We start from the raw sequence: 23,568 nt of genomic DNA, 5'->3' as shown, positions 1-23,568 counted from the left end.
GGATCTAGCCAGCCCGTATACCGGGTATTGTGTGCCGTGATTGGAGCCCAAAACTGTGAAAACTGGGATGAAAAATCTTGAAAATTGACTTTATTAAACAAAAATCCATTCCCCATTGAAAACTATTGAAAGTGACTTTTCCCCATTGGTTATAATGGAGTAAAGATGGCCGCCATCCCCTGAGGTAATCACTTCATAACCGTTAGGCACGAGACTGTTAATTGAGCTACGCCATCACCTGAGCCCCAGTCTAACTGAAAAACTTCAGAATCCGCCATTACAGAGCGCGGTGGGTGGGAGCAGCAGGGGGCGTGTCATTGTGGGCGGCACCAAGCTGAGCGCTCTGACATCAGAGCAAGGGGAAAATCGATCCTGCTGCACAGTGGAACGAATCTACACTATCCCGACGGAAGCGGAGGACCGGAAGGGTCCGGATTAACTAAGGGGGCACAGTATGTCGCAGCACGGAGACGCCGCAGCACCCGGCAACGCTAATGCAGCTGAAAGACAGAGTGTCAATAGAGAGTCCGGCAGCGCAGCGGTGCAAGGAGTGGCGCCCATCATGCCGGTGCTGATGCCATATACCCCGGGTGGCCCATGGCTTCCAATGTATGAAGGTGAGCCTAATACCCTTGACGATTTCAGAGAAAAGATGCTGGCCCATTTTGACATGTTCCCTGTGGGTGAAGTTCAGCGTGTTAGTCTCCTGATGATGCAGTTAAGTGGCCATGCTAAGCGAGAAGTCACAGCATGGGCAGCTGATCTAAAAGGCACTGTTGAACGCATATTTGCTGGATTAAAAGCTACATTTGAAACCACGGCCAGCAGCAAAGCTAAAATACGATTCTTTAATTGCAAACAAAAAGCTAATGAGGGCGTGAGAGACTTTGCCTTAAACCTGCAGGAAGCCCTTAAATCACTTACACTGGCTGAACCCATTTTTAACACCGGAGCGGATAAACTGCTAAGAGATCAATTTATTGAGGGACTCTACACCCCTTCTCACCGGGGGCATGTGAGCATGCTTGTTTTTAAGAACCCTGAATTGACATTTGCCCAATTAAAGGAGAGCGCTATACGTCTCCAGCTGGCAGAGGCACCTCGGGATCAGGATCCTGCGCAACCCATGGCAGAGGCACCTCAACAACAGGGAGTGCCAGTGACATCAGCTATGTCTGGGGCCATTGCTAAGCCCCTGGGGCCCAGTACTAATGAGGCTCTTCAACAAAAGCTTGACTCTTTAGCTGATGTTGTTGCTTCAATGGCTAAAACCATGCAGGAGATGAGAGGACACAAGATGGAGTTGGCAAACTGTAGAGAGGATGTTCCATGGATGAGACCCCGGAGATACCCGACATGGAGAGGACGACCCCGCGACCGCTACCAACCAGATGGACAGCCCATTTGCCGCCGTTGCCAGCAGCCGGGCCACTTTGCACGAGATTGTGATTTAAACGGGAATCCCCTGGGAATGCGGGCCGCTTCGCAGGAATGAACTTTCAAGGCCCAACACCCTGGCACGACAGGTACATCGGAGGACGACCCATTATCCCTATCGTGCTGGACGGAATTCCCCTCAACGCTTTGCTGGACACAGGTTCCCAGATTTCATCTATACCGTATATCCTTTATAAGAGGTACTGGGCTGATGCAGATATTGATAAAGGGCCCTCTGATGTTGAACTAGATATATGGGCCAGTAATGGTAAGTTGGTACCGAAACTAGGATTCAGGGAGATGACCATAAAGATTGGTAAAGTAGAACTGAAGAAACGGTATAATTGTTGTTGATGTTGACCGGCGGAACTGTGAACCAACTGTATTGATAGGAATGAATGTGTTAGAGAACTGCTTTTCCGAAGTCATTTCTTTCTTACAGCAAATTGCTGAAACTGCCCAATCCTGCCAGCAGAGAGTTCTCCGGAGGGAAATAAAAGTATTGATGTTAAGGCAACAGGTAGAAGTTGCAGGTGGAGAAATCGGCAGTGTGAGGGTAAGTGATCCAACGTCTATTGTAATCCCACCAAAAACAGAAATGCTGGTATGGTGTAGAGCAGCCATTGGTACTAAGGGACGAGATTATCAAGCCTTAATAGAACCAGTGTACACCGACAGCAGGCCCACTATACTCACAGCACGAGGGATAGTCGAGGTACACCGGGGACGAGTGCCGGTACGACTTTTGAACTGTGGAGAGGAAGAGGTCACTTTGCCAAGGTATGCTACAATGGCAAAGCTATATACTGTTGACAACAATGCCATCACAACCATTGAGCCCTTAGAACCAACCTGTCAGGTGGAAGGCAATGGCTCAGATGGAGGATTGGTGCCAACAGCTACACGTGGGCATAAATTCAACACCTACCCATCAAAAACAAGGGGTGTATAGGCTAGTGACGGAATATGAACAAGTCTTCAGTAAACACCCATTGGACTTCGGACGGATAGAAGGGGTAGAACACACAATCCCCACAGGTGACCATCCCCCAATAAAAGAAAGATACAGACCCATACCGCCCGCTCACTATCAATGTGCAAAAGATATGCTGAGGGAAATGAAACAGGCCGGGGTAATAAGAGACAGCTGTAGCCCCTGGGCGGCCCCTCTAGTGATTGTCAAAAAAAAGGACGGAACCATGAGAATGTGCGTAGACTACCGGAAGATTAATAACATCACCCATAAAGACGCCTACCCCTTGCCTAGGATAGAAGAGTCCTTAACTGCTTTGAAATCTGCTAATTATTTTTCCACCTTAGACTTAACAAGCGGGTATTGGCAAGTCCCTGTGGCTGAGAGAGATTATTATTATTATTATTATACATTTTTATAGCGCCATTTATTCCATGGCGCTTTACATGTGAATACGGGGCAAATATAGACAAATACATTAAACATGAGCAGATAACAAGGCACACGAGTACATAAGGAGGGAGGACCCTGCCCGCGAGGGCTCACAGTCTGCAGGGAGATAAGGAAAAGACGGCATTCACCACACCAATGGGTCTATGTGAATTTAATCGCATGCCGTTCGGACTCTGCAACGCATCCGGTACCTTCCAGCGGCTGATGGAATGCTGCCTCGGACACAAGAACTTTGAGACCGTCCTCCTGTACCTAGATGATGTGATCGTCTACTCAAAGACTTACGAACAACACTTAATAGACCTGGCAGAAGTGTTCGAAGCCTTATCCAGGTATGGCATGAAAGTCAAGCCATCCAAATGTCACCTTCTCAAGCCAAAGGTACAGTACCTGGGACACATCGTGAGTTCGGAGGGAGTAGCACCAGATCCCGAGAAAATATGCGCCATAAGGGATTGGCCAAGACCTACCAGCGCAAAAGAAGTGAGACAATTCCTGGGATTGGTGGGTTACTATCGCAGATTTATAAAAGGATTTACCAAGTTGGCAGCACCCTTGCAAGACACCTTGGTAGGGCAGACGAAGAAACCTTCAAACCGAAACCCTCCTTTTCAGTGGAACGACGAAAGGGAAGACTCCTTTGAACTACTAAAGAAGGCACTAACCGGAGAAGAGGTTCTGGCATACCCAGATTACCATAAACCTTTCATCCTCTACACCGATGCCAGTAATGTGGGACTAGGAGCGGTGCTGTCACAAAAGCAAGAAGGTCGGGAGAAAGTCATCGCCTTTGCAAGTAGAAAGCTCCGGCCTACTGAAAGAAATTCAGAAAATTACAGCTCCTTCAAATTGGAACTACTGGCAGTAGTTTGGGCTGTGACGGAGCGTTTCAAACACTATCTGGCCGCTGCAGAATTTATTGTCTATACTGACAACAATCCGTTGACCCACCTGGACACAGCCAAATTAGGTGCGTTAGAACAGCGATGGATAGCCCGGTTATCTAATTACAACTTCATAATCAAGTATCGAGCAGGTCGCAAGAATGGAAATGCCGATGCCCTATCCCGGATGCCATACTTGAGAGATGTAGAAGAGGAAACGGGGGAGCTTGAAGAAATTGAACTACCAGCCTTCCATCGTCCCAAGGCAAAACATCATCAGTCAAGTACCTATCAGAAACAACAAGAGGTGAATTTTAATCCGTTAGCACACCATAGATGGGCTGACACCCAAGACAGCAATCCGGCTGTGAAGTTGGTGAAGGAACTGTTGACTGAGCAAAGTGCATATCCCGATGAGGATGCCCCAGAAGAGACGCATCAACTCTGGAAAGAGAGAGGCAAAATGTTCCTGTATCAAGGGAAGCTCTGTAGAAGATACACCAATCCGAAAACACATGAATTGGTTTGGCAGATTATCGTGCCTAAACAAGATGTGAAGATGGTCCTCGAAGCTTACCACAATGGTGCTGGTCACTTCGGTTGGAAAAAGTTAGAAGTACTTCTAAGAGAAAGATTTTATTGGGTCGGGATGAGAAAATCAATCGAACAGTGGTGCAGAAATTGTGGCCCGTGCAACCTCAGAAGAAACGATCAAAAGAACCAAAGAGCACCACTGCAGCCCATAATCACCAAACAACCACTTGAACTTGTAGCCATGGACCACGTGAAGTTGACACCAAGCCGGTCCGGCTATGTCTATGCCTTGACCATCGTGGACCATTATTCACGCTTCTTGGTAGTAGTACTCGTAAAAGATCTGACAGCAAAAACAGCAGCCAAAGCATTCCAAACGTACTTTTGTAGACCCCATGGATATCCGGAACAGGTTCTCACCGACCAAGGTACAGCCTTTGAATCAGAGATCTTCAGAGAATTCTGTAATATGTATGGTTGCAAAAAGATCAGGACGACGGCCTATCATCCACAAACAAACGGCTTATGCGAGAAGATGAACCATATTGTAATAGACCTACTAAAGACTTTACCTGAGACAGAAAGGAATCAATGGCCAGAGAAATTGCCTGACTTGGTGGATCTGTATAATCATGTCCCGGTGAGCTCCACCAACTGCACCCCAGCTTATCTTATGCGTGCAAGACCCGGCCAATTACCAATCGATCTAGAAATGGGAATTCTGAAACCAGACGCAGAAGTTCAAGACTCCAATTGGGATATCATACGGCAAAAGCAGTATCGCCAAGTGCAAGAGAGTGTGGAAAGAAGCCTTCAGCAAACTAGAGAAAGACAAGAGCGAACTTTCAACCAGAATGCTCTAGCGACCCCATTAAGACCGGGTGATCAAGTGCTCAAGAGAAACCGTCGAACCAATAAACTAGACAATCAGTGGGAAGCCGTACCCTACACAGTTTTACCAACAAGAATGGATAATCCTAAAATGTGTCTCATTAGCAAAAACGGAGGCTTAACATCTGTACTAGTGTCAACAGACAATCTTAAATTATGTCCGGAAGCATTGAAAGAGCCAGAAGTTGTCCAGCCAGAACCAGAAGTTATTCAACCCATGCAGGTCCAACCAGTAAAGGAAAAAGAAGAGGAAATGTATCACACCTGTATAGGAGACTTTCCCAAAACCCTACTAACATACCATGGTGGAGTAGTGGTTCCCATGGTGGCCTTTTACCCAACACCGAACCCAATACCAGAAGTCCCAAGACAGGAGGAGGCTGACCCCGTACTACAGGAGGTTCCAGGCCAGGAAGAACAGATTCCTGGTCAGAGTAATCCCATTCACGGTGGACTTGCCAACTCCATAGTCGTGGAATTATCTTTAGCAGAGCGGGCAGATACTACATCCGCAGTAGACAGTAGTACACCACATGAAGAGACACCGCTATTACGTAGATCACAGCGTAGTACCCAGGGTCAATTACCGGCCAGGTATGCAGATTACCAACTATAAAGCTCATAATGTGAATTGTATATATGTTATGCCGTATATAGTTAAACAGAAAATGTAGTATAGTCATTGTTATCAGTCTGCAACGTTTAAGCCCAGTGCCTACAGAGACTTGTCTGTATGAACTTATTGCATATTCTTGAACTTTTTATCAGCCCGGAGGCACTAAATCAAAGCTCCGGAAAGACTGCTTTTTGAACTTTGCTTTTTGCTCTTTTTGAACTTTCTTTAGACTTTATATTGATAACTCTGTTGGAAAAATGGAACTAAATTCCTGGACACTAAGTACAGTGCCTTTCCTAATACCTTCAAGGATAGAACTGTATTAATGGACGCTATTTGAAGTGACTTTTTACAGAACTCTATTTTTGTTTCCTTGAGTGGTTTTTGTAACTTTTCATTTTTAAGACTCTGTACATATTAATTGTTATTTCAAAATGTTATCGTCCCACAGTCCCGGAGTACTGTTCTTAACTAAGGGGGAATGTGGCACCCCTAGGGGTATTTGCCACAAAAATAGTTACTGACAGTAAGTACAAATACTAAAATAGCAAGACTGCACTACCACCTCCGGCTAGAAGGGGGAGCTCCAGAGACTCCCCTTAATCCATTCTGGTCTGAGAGAAGAAATGGCAGTTGGGCTAAGGAGCTGATAGTGAGAGGTCATACAGCTGAATTTCTAACAGCCCTATGACGGTTTCCAGGCCGAAATCACCGGCCTGAGGAGAAGAGGGATAGAGAAAAAGGACATTGTGAGAACCGGGTAGCATTAATCACTACCCAGAACAGGCGCAAAGACGGATACCGGATCCGTGGCTGTATTCATTATATATAATACAGCAACCGGAAAAACGTGAGGTGATATCAGCTTCACTAGGGCCGGACGCAGCAACAGACACAGAGTTCAGCGGTACTCCCAGAGGGGGTAAACCGATAAAAGGACTCGGGTTGCCCGTCGAACCAGGACCCGGAGGGGACAGATTGGGCCGGCAGCCAGTTCACATACAGCAGCAGGGCCACACAGAAATTGCGCACAATAAGAGGCGAAGACCCCGGCAGGGTCAAAGTAACTCAGAGTTCCCATACAGACTCCGGTGATAGGACTGGTTGTAAATCCTTTTATGTTAAAGTAAACTGGTTAAACGTTTCAGTGCCTCAGTCTTTCATTTGGACAATAGCCATCTATCCAGGATCGGGATCGTCACCGCTGGGAGAACCTGCTGCTGATCAAGTAAGTGCCTGTCCCCTCATGATACCCCTTACACTGTGCATTGCCTGAGGCCACAGCACCGAGTCAAGCCACCCGTGACATCCCCCTCAAGAGACAGACTCCATTGGTCCGGTGCTGGGTATCCCGGTCTCCTGGGCGTCACATCTCCATGGAGCCAGGTCTCCAAATTTCTCCATAGGTTCCATGATAGTCAATGGAGCAGATTTGTATTCTTCCAGCTGGAGCCAAGGTCCTCTAAGCTGACATCCTGTAGAAAGTCAAATCTGTATCCCTCTTGATGGATCCATGTTGTCCTGGCTGTTGCTCTGACAAGTCACTTGATTATCCTTGCAGAATGATAGAAATACCTTTTTATACCCATGTCTGTGGCTCAGGTCATCATCCACCAGTCAGGGGGGAGGTGGGATGAGTTTAAAGGTACCTTCACACTAAACGACGCTGCAGCGATCCAGACAACGATCCTGATCGCTGCAGCGTCGCTGTTTGGTCGCTGGAGAGCTGTCACACAGAAAGCTCTCCAGCGACCAACGATGCCGGTAACCAGGGTAAACATTGGGTTACTAAGCGCAGGGCCGCGCTTAGTAACCCGATGTTTACCCTGGTTACCATCCTAAAAGTAAAAAAAACAAACGCTTCATACTTACCTTCCGCTGTCTGTCCCCGGCGCTCTGCTTCTCTGTACTGGCTGTGAGCACAGCGGCCGGAAAGCAGAGAGGTGACGTCACCGCTCTGCTTTCCGGCCGCTGTGCTCACAGTGAGTGCAGGAAAGCACAGCGCCGGAGGACAGACAGCGGAAGGTAAGTATGAAGTGTTTGTTTATTTTTACTTTTAGGATGGTAACCAGGGTAAACATCGGGTTACTAAGCGCAGCCCTGCGCTTAGTAACCCGATGTTTACCCTGGTTACCAGCGAATACATCGCTGAATCGGCGTCACACACGCCGATTCAGCGATGTCAGCGGGAGAGCCAGCGACCAAATAAAGTTCTGGCCTTCTAGCCCCGACCAACGACATCACAGCAGGATTCTGATCGCTGCTGCGTGTCAAACTGAACAATATCGCTAGCCAGGACGCTGCAACGTCACGGATCGCTAGCGATATCGTTTAGTGTGAAGGTACCTTAACTCTCATTGTTTGAGTATGTAACCCCTTCATGACCCAGCCTATTTTGACCTTAAAGACCTTGCCGTTTTTTGCAATTCTGACCAGTGTCCCTTTATGAGGTAATAACTCAGGAACGCTTCAATGGATCCTAGCGGTTCTGAGACTGTTTTTTCGTGACATATTGGGCTTCATGTTAGTGGTAAATTTAGCTCAATAAATTCTGCGTTTATTTGTGATAAAAACGGAAATTTGGCGAAAATTTTGAAAATTTCACATTTTGAATTTTTATTCTGTTAAACCAGAGAGATATGTGACACAAAATAGTTAATAAATAACATTTCCCACATGTTTACTTTACATCAGCACAATTTTGGAAACTAAATTTTTTTTTGTTAGGAAGTTATAAGGGTTAAAATTTGACCAGCGATTTGTCATTTTTACAACGAAATTTACAAAACCTTTTTTTTTTAGGGACCACCTCACATTGGAAGTCAGTTTGAGGGGTCTATATGGCTGAAAATACCCAAAAGTGACACCATTCTAAAAACTGCACCCCTCAAGGTACTCAAAACCACATTCAAGAAGTTTATTAACCCTTCAGGTGCTTCACAGCAGCAGAAGCAACATGGAAGGAAAAAATGAACATTTAACTTTTTAGTCACAAAAATTATCTTTTAGCAACAATTTTTTTATTTTCCCAATGGTAAAAGGAAAAACTGAACCACGTAAGTTGTTGTCCAATTTGTCCTGAGTACGCTGATACCTCATATGTGGGGGTAAACCACTGTTTGGGCGCACGGCAGGGCTTGGAAGGGAAGGAGCGCCATTTGACTTTTTGAATCAAAAATTGGCTCCACTCTTTAGCGGACAGCATGTCACGTTTGGAGAGCACCCGTGTGCCTAAAAATTGGAGCTCCCCCACAAGTGACCCCATTTTGGAAACTAGACGCCCCAAGGAACTTATCTAGATGCATAGTGAGCACTTTGAACCCCCAGGTGCTTCACAAATTGATCCGTAAAAATGAAAAAGTACTTTTTTTTCACAAAAAAATTCTTTTAGCCTCAATTTTTTCATTTTCACATGGGCAACAGGATAAAATGGATCCTAAAATGTGTTGGGCAATTTCTCCTGAGTACACCAATACCTCACATGTGGGGGTAAACCACTGTTTGGGCACATGGTAAGGCTCGGAAGGGAAGGAGCGCCATTTGACTTTTTGAATGAAAAATTATTTCCATCGTTAGCGGACACCATGTCGCGTTTGGATAGCTCCTGTGTGCCTAAACATTGGCGCTCCCCCACAAGTGACCCCATTTTGGAAACTAGACCCCCTAAGGAACTTATTTAGATGCCTAGTGAGCACTTTAAACCCTCAGGTGCTTCACAAATTGATCTGTAAAAATGAAAAAGTACTTTTTTTTCACAAAAAAATTCTTTTCGCCTCAATTTTTTCATTTTCACATGGGCAGTAGGATAAAATGGATCCTAAAATTTGTTGGGCAATTTCTCCCGAGTATGCCGATACCTGATATGTGGGGGTAAACCACTGTTTGGGCACTCGGCAGGGCTCGGAAGGGAAGGCGCGCCATTTGACTTTTTGCATGGAAAATTAGCTCCAATTGTTAGCGGACACCATGTCGCGTTTGGAGAGCCCCTGTGTGCCTAAACATTGGAGCTCCCCCACAAGTGACCCCATTTTGGAAACTAGACCCCCCAAGGAACTTATCTAGATGCATATTGAGCACTTTAAACCCCCAGGTGCTTCACAGAAGTTTATAACGCAGAGCCATGAAAATAAAAAATAATTTTTCTTTCCTCAAAAATGATATTTTAGCCTGGAATTTCCTATTTTGCCAAGGATAATAGGAGAAATTGGACCCCAAATATTGTTGTCCAGTTTGTCCTGAGTACGCTGATACCCCATATGTGGGGGTAAACCACTGTTTGGGCGCACGGCAGGGCTCGGAAGGGATGGCACGCCATTTGGCTTTTTAAATGGAAAATTAGCTCCAATCATTAGCGGACACCATGTCACGTTTGGAGAGCCCCTGTGTGCCTAAACATTGGAGATCCCCCAGAAATGACCCCATTTTGGAAACTAGACCCCCAAAGGAACTAATCTAGATGTGTGGTGAGGACTTTGAACCCCCAAGTGCTTCACAGAAGTTTATAACGCAGAGCCATGAAAATAAAATAAAAAAATTATTTTCTCAAAAATGATCTTTTAGCCTGCAATTTTTTATTTTCCCAAGGGTAACAGGAGAAATTTGACCCCAAAAGTTGTTGTCCAGTTTCTCCTGAGTACGCTGATACCCCATATGTGGGGGTAAACCACTGTTTGGGCACATGCCGGGGCTCGGAAGTGAAGTAGTGACGTTTTGAAATGCAGACTTTGATGGAATGCTCTGTGGGCGTCACGTTGCGTTTGCAGAGCCCCTGATGTGGCTTAACAGTAGAAACCCCCCACAAGTGACCACATTTTAGAAACTAGACCCCCCAAGGAACTTATCTAGATATGTGGTGAGCACTTTGAACCCCCAAGTGCTTCACAGACGTTTACAACGCAGAGCCGTGAAAATAAAAAATCATTTTTCTTTCCTCAAAAATGATGTTTTAGCAAGCATTTTTTTATTTTCACAAGGGTAACAGGAGAAATTGGACCCCAGTAATTGTTGCGCAGTTTATCCTGAGTACACTGATACCCCATATGTGGGGGTAAACCACTGTTTGGGCACACGTCAGGGCTCGGAAGTGAGGGAGCACCATTTGACTTTTTGAATACGAGATTGGCTGGAATCAATGGTGGCGCCATGTTGCGTTTGGAGACCCCTGATGTGCCTAAACAGTGGTAACCCCTCAATTCTACCTCCAACACTAACCCCAACACACCCCTAACCCTAATCCCAACTGTAGCCATAACCCTAATCACAACCCTAACCACAACCCTAATTCCAACCCTAACCCTAAGGCTATGTGCCCACGTTGCGGATTCGTGTGAGATATTTCCGCACCATTTTTGAAAAATCCGCGGGTAAAAGGCACTGCGTTTTACCTGCGGATTTTCCGCGGATTTCCAGTGTTTTTTGTGCGGATTTCACCTGCGGATTCCTATTGAGGAACAGGTGTAAAACGCCGCGGAATCCGCACAAAGAATTGACATGCTGCGGAAAATACAACGCAGCGTTTCCGCGCGGTATTTTCTGCACCATGGGCACAGCGGATTTGGTTTTTCATATGTTTACATTCTACTGTAAACCTGATGGAATACTGCTGCGAATCCGCAGCGGCCAATCCGCAGCCAAATCCGCACCGTGTGCACATAGCCTAATTCTAAAGGTATGTGCACACTGCGGAAAACGCTGCAGATCCGCAGCAGTTTCCCATGAGTTTACAGTTCAATGAAGACCAATGGGAAACAAAAATCGCTGTACACACGCTGCGGAAAAACTGCACGGAAACGCAGCGGTTTATATTCCGCAGCATGTCACTTCTTTGTGCGGATTCCGCAGCGGTTTTACAACTGCTCAAATAGAAAATCGCAATTGTAAAACCGCAGTGAAATGCGCAGAAAAAAACGCAGTAAATTCGCCATAAATCCGCAGCGGTTTAGCACTGCGGATTTATCAAATCCGCAGCGGAAAAATCCGCAGAGGACCAGAATACGTGTGCACATACCGAAGCCCTAACCCTACCCCTAACCCTACCCCTAGCCCTAACCCTACCCCTAACCCTAACCCTACCCCTAACCCTATTTTAACATTAGTGGAAAAAAAAATATTTCTTTATTTTTTTATTGTCCCTACCTATGGGGGTGACAAAGGGGGGGGGGGTCATTTATTATTTTTTTTATTTTGATCACTGAGATAGATTATATCTCAGTGATCAAAATGCACTTTGGAACGAATCTGCCGGCCGGCAGATTCGGCGGGCGCACTGCGCATGCGCCTGCCATTTTGGAAGATGGCGGCGCCCAGGGAGAAGACGGACGGGACCCCGGCAGGATCGGTAAGTATGATGGGGTGGGGGGGGACCACGGGGGGGGGATCGGAGCACGGGCGGGGAATCAGAGCGCGGCAGGCGTGGAACGGAGCACGGGGGGCGTGGAACGGAGCACGGGGGGGCTGGAACGGAGCACGGGGGGGTGGAACGGAGCACGGGGGGTGGATCGGAATGCAGGGGGGGTGATTGGAGCACGGGAGGAGCGGACAAGAGCACGGGGGGAGCGGAGCACTGGATGGAGGGGAGCCGGAGCAGTGTACCGGCCAGATCGGAGGGCTGGGGGGGCAATGGGTGGGGTGGGGGCACATTAGTATTTCCAGCCATGGCCGATGATATTGCAGCATCGGCCATGGCTGGATTGTAATATTTCACCCGTTATAATAGGTGAAATATTACAAATCGCTCTGATTGGCAGTTTCACTTTCAACAGCCAATCAGAGCGATCGTAGCCACGAGGGGGTGAAGCCACCCCCCCTGGGCTAAACTACCACTCCCCCTGTCCCTGCAGATCGGGTGAAATGGGAGTTAACCCTTTCACCCGATCTGCAGGGACGCGATCTTTCCATGATGCCACATAGGCGTCATGGGTCGGATTGGCACCGACTTTCATGACGCCTACGTGGCGTCATGGGTCGGGAAGGGGTTAATCAGTCTGCATAGTTTGTCCTTCTCTGTTTTGCAGGTCAACAAACAAGATACATTGGTACAATGTGTAATCAACATATTAACAAATATCGATTGTTCCATGACCCGGCGTCTCTGTCCTCCAGAGATAACAGACAATAAGTTACAACAATCATCAACTCAAGTCAACATCCAGGCTTGCACCAGCAATAGTCTGTGTTTCTTGACCAACCAAAGAAAAACACATACTGTAAATTAAAAAGTCAACTTAATGATAGAAGCCTATGTCTACTGGCCTACTGAAAATAGGTGTCTGGATAATTAAGATTAAATGCTGCCACAACCCCTCACACAATATAATGGCCCCTACAGTACTTTATCCCACACTGTGATACCCCACACAGTGATCTCCACAGTATGACGCTTACTTCCTCCACACTGTATGATGCCCACAAAAATAGGGCAAAGTAGGATGCCCACACAGCAATCCACACAGTGTGATTGTTCCCACCAAGTTTGATGTCCCTCAAAGTTACCACCACACATTATGATGCCCTGACACATTCTGATGCCCCCTTACAGCCCCTACCACACAGTATGATGCCCCCACAACCTCTTACAAGGAATGCACGTTTACAATGCCGGACCAGATGATGATCCGAACTGATGTTTGTCTCAGACAGATGTTCTTCAGGCAGCCGATCCTACTGTGTGTCCTCTGTAATCTAGGATGGGTTGTGATTGATGGCAAATATTTTTTTTGTTAAACAAAGATATTTAGAATATTTTTAATATATAAATGTATATATTTTTTTTACAATTTTTATTTCTCGGCGAACCCGTTTAAGGGTGTGTGTGTGTGTATACATGTTGATTTGGCACTTTTTGCCACAATTGCAAACATTTGGTAAAAATAAAAATGCAACACTGATTTCTGCAAGTAATACTTGCATATTTTTCCAAAAAATACCAAGCTCCTGTAAAAAGGGAAAAATTCTCAGAACGCTAGAGTGGGAAAATCTCAAGGATGCTGGAAACCTTTAGTAAGGCAGTTCTTCTGGGTCTAAATATGGGACCCAGAGTGCACACCCTTGGAGATGGATTGATCTGTTATAAATGGTTTCTGTGTATTTATGCAAAAGCACATGTGGCTAATTTTGCAGAATGCAAACCCGATCCTCCTGGAGAACAATTTAGAATAGTTGGCAGTTATGATGTTCCTAACTTGAATTCCTCATTAGTTCAGCGCCTTTTGAATTTCTGCCATTTTTCTTTTGAGAGCACCATATTTTTTACTTGAGCTTCTCATGTAGTGCTCATGTACTGTATATCAATATCAATGTATTCAAACCAGTTTTCTCGAGAAGCTTGGTTGTCTTTCTCCATAGTCAGAAGCTGTGCCATATTCTTCAGTAGACAAGCCCAATCTTGTGGAATACAGAACACGCTACACTAGGACTGTATGACCTCTAATAAAACCAACTCAAAGGGTTGTCCTTCACTACGATATTAAAAATCTATCCTTGCGATAGGTCATCAGTTGCAGATCGATGGGGATTTGATACCTGACAACAAACACCTGTTTTTAGCTCTCACGAAAGTCTGGTGGCTGGGAGCATCCTGGTGAAGGGAAAGCAGAACCCCAATCGTCAAGTCATAGCATGTTCTAGCGATATGGCATAACGTAGCAAGATTAAATATTTCCTCTTATTATCTTCAGTAATTGTACTTTCTACAAGGGATTTTGTATGATGTTACATCGGCTTATCTTCTTTCTATTTAGATTCCGGCAATATTGGATCTTCTCAGTGGAGATCTTCTATATAAGAGAATTTTCCTGTTTGACCTGTCAATGATGGATAGAATCAGAGACGGAAATATGGCAGAGACTATACTAAATCTCACCCTAGAGATAATCAGGCGAATTACTGGAGAGGTGAGAGATTCTGATGATGTCAAATTACATCAACCATGGTAATAACAGATGATATGGCCGAAGAGGCGAGAACTCTGGAAATGTCTGAAGTAAGATATATTAATGTGTCTCTCCATAAACAGGATCACATGATAGTGAAGAAGACCCTTAGTGATCGCTGTCAGTCTCCTGTGCCTGAGGGACAGGCAGAAATCCTGAGCCCAATCACGGGGTCTCCATTGCACCCCCGGATACATGAGGACATCAATGACCAGAAAATCCTAGAACTCACCTACAAGATGATTGAGCTGCTGACTGGAGAGGTAACACTGCTGGGAATGCTGGGAGATTATACAGTGACGCTATGAAGGGATCGAGGGATGACGGTATCATTGTGTGTGTCAGGTTCCTATAAGGTGTCAGGACGTCACTGTCTACTTCTCCATGGAGGAGTGGGAGTATCTCGAAGGGCACAAGGATCAGTACAAAGAAATTATGATGGAGGTTCCCCAGCCCCACACATCACCAGGTAACATGACAAAATGAGGCTATATTTTTACATATCTTATGTATTGAATTAATTTTAAACGTATTAATACACTGACAAGTGTGGTGCAGCAGTGTTCACACTGCGGTGATGAGGCAGTGACCCAGGAAAAGTTCAAAACAAAGTGTGTTTAATGTCCAAAACTCACAGAAAAAAACAGCACCCAGTATCCCTCGGATCATGGCTGGAAACAAGACAGTCCACATCTGAGACTGGTTGCCGTGGTTGACTACACCGCCGTGTACGCTCAGGGGTGCCATGTCTTTTGGCTCCACTTGCCTGTGTTGCCTCACACAGGTAGAGATGTGCAGAGCCTTCTGCTCTGCACGCTTGTAAAAACCAAACTGATACACCCAACCCTCTGCTGCAGGGGTTTCTTCAAACAAACCTGTGGCCTTAGGCCACATAGAAAACTAAGGGTCGGGGAAGGAAATGGACCACCCCACTACCATCTTGTCCATTTAAAAAGTAAAAGCGCCCATGGCGGGTTTTCTTAAATCTGCCTTGGACAAATAGCTTGCCCAAGACTGACACTTCTATTCTGCCTTGCAATCACAGCTATGCCTTTGACTGCAATGCACTCCCCTGGCCTCCATACGCCTCTTCGCACATCCTGGGGGACACATGGTGACCCTCGCATATAACAGCGGTCACTGCCTCACACAAGCAAAAGGGTAACAATGTTTTGAACTTTTAATTTTCAAGCTCCATAACTCTCCATCCACTACTGCTTAGAACATGAGAATAACATAATTTTATAACCAATTTTGTTTATTTATTTTATTCACTTATATAGCGCCATTAATGCCACAGCACTTAACAGACATCAGAACTGTCCACATTGGGGCTCACAATCTATACTCCGTATCAGTATGTCTTTGGAGTGTGGAAGGAAACCAGCAATACTGGAGGAAACCCACGCAAACATGGGGAGAACATACAAACTCCTTGCAGATGTTGTCCTCAGGGATTTGAACTCAGGAATGCAGCGCTGCAAAGCAACATTGCTAACCACTGAGCCACTGTGCTGCCTGGCTATTTCGTGTGAATTTTATTTGCAACAATTTAACATATGATTAGTTATGCAGATTCTTGTCATGTCACTGCATTGTTATTGTTTTGCTCCTCAAAATCTCAATTTTAATTTTTATTATTTTGTTAGTATTTTTTGAATCCACCTCTAGCTTTCAACACCCAGGTCTCTTCTACACGTTCCCGGAGTTGATGAACACTGGTCGCCTCACTTGGGTCTGTATGCAGCTTTTTCTTCAAATGTACCCACAAGTGTTGGATTGGGTTGAGGTCTGGGGACTGTGGGGACAATCCAGCACCTCTATTTCATTGTCATTCATCCATTTCTTTGCCAATCTTGACGTATGCTTCATGTCATTGTCCTGCTGGAACACTATGTCGTCCTTTTCATATCCATATTAATCAAGTGTATGAAGTAACTTATCTTGTAAGATAGCTCAGCATTGCGTCCCCCATCGAGCTTATGCAAGTATCCTGTGAATATTGGCTGTGAAACAACCCCATATCATCAGGCTTCCTCCTCCAAACTTGACAGTCCTTACTTCTTGAGCGGTTAGCTCCTTTTTACTTTGCTTCTTCCACACCCATTTGCACCCACCCATTGCTAGTCTACTGACTTTCTTCTCATCGCTCCAAATCACACAATCTTCTACTGTCCACTTTTCATACTTTTTTGAAAACTCAAGCCTTCTTCACCTTTATTCGAGCAATCATTTCAGACTTGTGCAACGTACGCCGCATGGTGCTTGCATGGACGTCTGTGATCTCACCATTATAAAGCATACATGCCACCTCAACTGCTGTGTTTGTCGCTCCAGAACTGATACACCTTGCGCTAAGCCGACTTGTTGACTCTGATATTTTGCCTGGACATTCACCTTTCGGCTTATAAATAGAAGGACGGACTTCATTTCGTATTCTTCCATCTGTCATGGCACTCACATTTTCTTGGCCGAGAGACCACTCAATGAGCTGGATGATGCTGTTTCTCTTTTTTTTTTTTGGGAAATCTTCAGAGCTGCTCCTCGATTTGAGCCATTGACTTTTCACTTGGGAATCAACTTAATAACACACTTAGCTGTTAGGGAATGTGAGAACAGGTTGTAATATGTAGTATTCAGGAAGGAAAAGGTTCTTCCAGTACCAGTAACAAAACAGAAACATTGCAGAGACTTGAGGATAATCGGTATAACTAATCATATGCTAAATAATTGCAAGTAAAAAAAAGTATGAGATACCAAGATGATTGTCTATAAATTTATGGTAGAATCAGTAGTGGATGGGGAGATTTGGAGCCTGAAAGTTAAAGATTCAAAACATTGTACCCTTTTGCTTCTCCGTGTATGTCTTATCATGTACATTTTTGCATTTTACAAGGTTTCTATGTATGCCCTTGATAGCAGGACTTATGTAACACAATTGTGTATGTAGAAACCATGAACTTAACTATGGGATCATCTTCCAGTAATGTCTACTGAGAAATCCGAGTTAAGTTTGAAAAAAGCAAAAATTCCAGATTCAAGGTACAATAAAGTGTTGAAAGTGAGGTATTGTGGCACAGGAATAAAATAAAAATAAAAGTGAGGCTATGTATAGTATGGATCCAATGAGGGGATGAGATGGTATAATTAATGAGTTGGGGTCTAGCAGCTAGTGAACTGAAAATGGAGACCGAAATGAAATCTAACTCAATGTAGAACCATGGTTTGCATGATTTGTGTCCACATCAAACGAGATCAGAAAGTGCTCCCCTCACCCCCAATATTAATAGAGCTAAAAAAAAAGAAAAAAAAAAGCATATTGACAGCATTAAAAAAAATTACTCCACTTTTTTCATCCTTGACTGTGTGGTGAGGTGGGAAGTTCTGAGGGTGTAAAAGAAGTATGACTTGTGAATCACTAAGTGTTTGAGAGAGAATATGGTCACGAAATGGAAAGGAAGCAAACAGGAAGGAACCAAAAGTTGAAGAGAGAAATTAAGATTGGAGATGGGTGAACCTGAACAGTAAAGTTCGGCGTCTGTACTGAACACCGACTACAGACATCAAACATGGACATCATGAGGAAGTCCGTGTTACTATTCAGGTTCGTCCCCCGAACACCATGTGTTTGTTGTGCTGTCATGTTCATGACACTGCTTCTGATCAGCGGTAAAATCACCGCCGGTCAGACAGCCGAGGTTCCCACGCTGTCAATTGATAGCGTGAGCCCACATCTGTGATCGGAGATATAAAGTTTTACCTCTGGTCACTAGTGTCAGCTGACAGGACTACTGCTGTCATCAGCTGACGCCTGCTGTAGCTAATAACAGCAAGAGCAGGCAGTGGCTATCGAGAGTATTCATCAGCTGGTGCCTGTAAATAAATTTTTTTTAAAAACTGTGTGGGTTCTCCTGTATTGTTGATAACAAGCCAGGTAAAACTCACAGCTGGGGGCTGCAACCTTCAGCTGTCAGCTTCAGCAAGGCTGGTTATCAAAAATAGAGGGATTCCCACTTCCAAATTTTTAATCATTTAAATAAATAATTTATAAAAACAACGTGGGGTCCCCCTCATTTTTGACAATAAGCCAAGCTAAAGCAGACAGCTGGGGGCTGGTATTCTCAGGCTGGTTAGGGGCCATGAATATTGCCCCCCTAACCTAAAAATAACAGCCAACAGCTGCCCAGAAAAGGCGCATCTATTACTTGCACTGGCGAGTCTTGACCATTCTGCGATTTTCTTCTCAGTTCGATCTGAGCTGAGAAAAAAATCGAAGATGAGCAGGGACTTCTAAAATAACATTAGTCAGAGTGCAATCCGATTTATTTCTCGGATTGTACTTGTCTGTTTTTCTTGCAAACTAGTATGAGCCCTAACCTTGTGACTTTTTATAACTGTAAGTTTGGGTAAAGCGTTATAAAATAGAAACATTTTTAAAGGTATTATTACTCAAAAAAAAGTTTTATTTTTGTCAGATGACTTAACCAGGAGCTCAGCAGAACCTCTGAAATCAGATTTCATATCAGATAATCTTGATGTTACAACAGCTACGTATGAAGGGCCTGCTGTTATCACAGATATATCCTCATCTTCTGATTCATCACAGACTGATAAGCAAAATGAAATTCACATAAGGGTTGAGAAACCTCAAACAGCTCAGAAAGGTGAGAAACCATTTTATGTTGAGAATATGGAAAAAGTTATTACCAAGTTCAGAAATGTTTTTCCTGTGTGTGTGAATTTTTTTCCCCTAACTTACTGAATTAGTAATGGGGGCGTTTGATGTCAGCTGACATTACAAAGCTGACATCAACCTCAAAAACCATTACCTCGCTTGCCAACACACCAGGGCAAGCGGGAAAAGCTGAGGCTAAGTACCAGAATTGGCACATTTAATGGATGCGCCATTTCTGGGGCGGCTGAGGATTGATATATCCGTGGCTATTAATATCAGCCTGCAGCTGTCTACTCTGCTTTAGCTGGTTATTAAAAAATAGGGGGGACCCTACATCATTTTTTAGGGCCCCCTATTTTTAATAAATAGGTAAGGCAAATCAGACAGCTGCGAACTGATATTAATAGGTTGTAAAGCTGCATGGATATTGTCCCTTCCCAGTCTGAACATACCAGCTCACAGCTGTTTGTTTTCCCTTTGCGAGTTTTAAAACTGTGTGTTTTTTTTAATTTTTATTTTTAGTGTCAGGCCAGGTCACATGTTGCACTGGTCAATCATAGCCATGCCATTAATTGACATGGCTGTGATGGAGCCGGAAGTGCCCACAACCTTGAAACATGATGATTGGCTGCTCTGCAGCCTTTCAACAAGCTTTGTTAGACATCCGGACTCAAACAGAAAACTGGACATAGATTAAGTAGTCTTTGTTTCAGGTCTGGTACCGGACTCTAGAAGTCCAGTACAAACTTTGAACTTTTTAGTTAGGGTTCGCTCATCCCTACTTACTATACATCAGAGAGGTCACACAGAGAGAAGCCATATTCATGTTTCGAATCAAAACTTGTTTTACATCAGTGAAATGACACAGAGAAGAAGCCACATTCATGTGGGAAATGTTTTCACTAGGAATCACAACTTGTTATATACAGCTCTGGCAAAAATTAAGAGACTACCACATCAAAATCCTGTCATGGGCAGTCCAATCTCCAGACCTGAACCCCATTGAAAACCTCTGGAATGTAATCAAGAGGATGATGGATAGTCACAAGCCATCAAACAAAGAAGAACTGTTTAAATTTTTGCACCAGAAGCAGTGTAAAAGACTGGTGGAAAGCATGCCAAGACGCATGAAAACTGTGATTAAAAATCATGGTTATTCCACAAAATATTGATTTCTGAACGCTTCCTGAATTAAAACATTAGTATTTTTGTTTCTAAATGATTATGAACTTGTTTTCTTTGCGTTATTTGAGGTCTGAAAGCACTGTTTTTTTATTTTTACCATTTTTCTTTGTCAGAAAAAAATACAAAATTTATTGCTTGGAAATTCGGAGACATTTTGTCAGAAGTTTATAGAATAAAAGAACAATTTACATTTTACTCAAAAATATACCTATAAAGAGAAAAATCAGACAAACTGAACATTTTGCAGTGGTCTCTTAATTTTTGCCAGAGCTGTATATAGAAGTCATATGAAGAAAACAATTTTCATACTCAGAATGTTAAAAATGTTTTACCCAAGAATCATATCTTTTTACTCATGACAGGACTCAGACGTGCCATGTTCAGAATATAGGAAATATTTTAATCACAAATTACATCTTGATTTGTCATTTTTGATGAAATTTCAGACATGTTTGGGGAAAATGTTACACAATATGAACAGACTTTTAAGGGATTATAACTCCAAAATAATAAATTTTATTATTGGCAGATGACTGTACCATGAACACAAAGGGACATCTTGATCTGAATATCAAAAGAGCTACACATGAAGAGCAAGCTATTATCACGTCATCTCCTAATTCATCTCAAACTGATAAAATGTCCTGGAGTCTTATAAACAGTCAACCAGATCACAAAGGAGAGAAGCCACATTCATGTTCAGACTGTGGAAAACATTATAAACTGAAAACGCATCTTATTATACATCAGAGAGTTCACACAGGGAAGAAGCCATATTCATGTTCAGAATGTGGGAAATGTTTTCCACAAAGATCAACTCTCATTACACATAAGAGAAAACACAGAGGTGAGAAGCCATATACTTGTTCAAAATGTGGGAAATGTTATCGCCAGAAATCACTTTTAATTATACATGATAGAAGTCACACAGGGGAAAAGCCATATTCATGTTCAGAATGTGGGAAATGTTTTAGCCAGAAATCATATCTTGTTTTACATCAGAAAATACACTCAAAGGAGAAACCATATTGGTGTTCAGAATGTGGGAAAGGTTATATTCTGAAATCACAGCTTGTTATACACCAGAGAAGTCACACAGGTGAAAAGCCATTTTTGTGTTCAGAATGTGGTAAAGGTTTTACAAGTAAAGCACAACTTGTTATACATTATAGATGTCACACAGGGGAGAAGTCTTATTCATGCAAAGAATGTGGGAAATGTTTTACAGTTAAATCATATCTTGTTATACATCATAGAATTCACACTGGTGAGAAGCCATATTCTTGTTCAAAATGTGGAAAATATTTTTCCCAAAAATCAAGTCTTCTTATACATGATAAAAGTCATACTGGAAGGAAGCTTTGTTCATGTTCAGAATGTGGGAAATCTTTTACTAAGAATTCAAGTCTTATTGCACACCAGAGAATTCACACAGGGGTTTTGCCATATTCTTGTTCAGAATGTGGTAAATTGTTTCGCAGTAAATCAAATCTGGTTTTACACCTGAGAATTCACACAGGGGAAAAGCCATATTCATGCCCAGAATGCAAAAAATGTTTTACTGGTAAATCAAATCTTATTAGCCACGAGAGAACTCACACAGAGAAGAAACCTTATTCATGTTCCCAATGTAGAAAATATTTTAAACAAAAAGCACAGCTTAATAACCATGAGAAAAATCACACAGGGAAGAAACCATTTTCTTGTTCAGAATGTGGGATATATTTTAAACGGAAATGGAATCTTACAAGACATCAGAGAAGTCACACAGGGGAAAGGCCATTTTCATGTTCAGAATGTGGGAAATGTTTTACAAGTAAAACAAATCTTGATAATCATCAGAGAATTCACACAGGGGTGAAGCCATATTCATGTTCAGAATGTGGGAAACGTTTTAGAAATAAAACAGATCTTGTTAAGCATCAGAGAATTCACACAGGGGAGAAGCCGTATTCATGTTCAGAGTGTGGCAAATCTTTTAGCCGGAAACAACATCTTACTAGACATCAGAGAACTCACTGATGGAAGAGGCCATTTTCATGTTCTGAATGTGGGAAATGTTTGCACAAAAGTCAATTCTTATTAAACATCAAAAAATTCACATGTGGAAGTAGCAATTTTCTTTTTTCAATAGCAAATCAAACAAGATAAAAAAAAAATTACAGTCATAATAAAGTTAAATATATAAGGGAAAAGAGACAAGCATTAAAAACTAAATGATTGCGAAATGTATGAAATTATCAATAAATGTCTGTTAAGCAAAAAAGCAAATAGAATCGTGAAAACACCCCTATATATCAACCGTGTGCGTAGAATATTTCACATTAATACACTGTATATAATTGCGCCTGAAAACTTGTTTCTAATTGTTAGTAAAAGTTTTATTAAAACATTTGCTATTATAAAAATAAGTAGTAAGGGGGAGGGATGTTTCATCAAAAAGAAATCTGACAGGTGCCCCGCCCACTATCAAATTGATATCAAAGTGATATCAAATTGGTATCAAATTGATCTTATAGAGAATTAAATAGATATTGTATGGCTATCGTAGTGTATTAAAGGGAATAAAATACTTATTATACGTCGATCGTAGTATTGATTACTGGCACGATTCCTACAAATTGATAACAAAGTGTGCTGTTTTATAAGCCGATTGATATGTTAATGAGAATTGTTTCCTTGTGCCTATTATTTTATAGGGCCAATAATTATTCCAAAGTGAAACAAAGTGGGATTGATCCGATAATCAGAATCTGATTGTGCCTATTATTTTATAGGGACAATAATTATATAGGTCTTTCCTGCAGCTATTATTTATATAGGTTCTATTATGTATAGCGTTGATATTATGCTTTTATTGTCAATTTGATACGCTAAAAAGGAGTAAAATAAAGAACGAGAGACGTGGTTTTCAGATAAAAGTTATAATGTTTATTGAACAAAATCAATGACATTTTATAAAGACGTATGAATAAATTTCATTGTTCAAT

General features: G+C 43.0%; 1 pseudogene; it reads left to right on the top strand.

The window, feature by feature from the left end:
• LOC138666098 (zinc finger protein 585A-like) overlaps positions 1-22,855 on the top strand; it is a 50,792-nt pseudogene extending 27,937 nt beyond the window's left edge.
• Positions 22,856-23,568: the final 713 nt, after the last annotated feature.

Source organism: Ranitomeya imitator, chromosome 2 (assembly GCF_032444005.1).
Source record: "Ranitomeya imitator isolate aRanImi1 chromosome 2, aRanImi1.pri, whole genome shotgun sequence".
NCBI lineage: Eukaryota > Metazoa > Chordata > Amphibia > Anura > Dendrobatidae > Ranitomeya > Ranitomeya imitator.
Note: the sequence above shows the minus strand (reverse complement) of the source record. Positions and strands in the feature narration are given on the sequence as shown.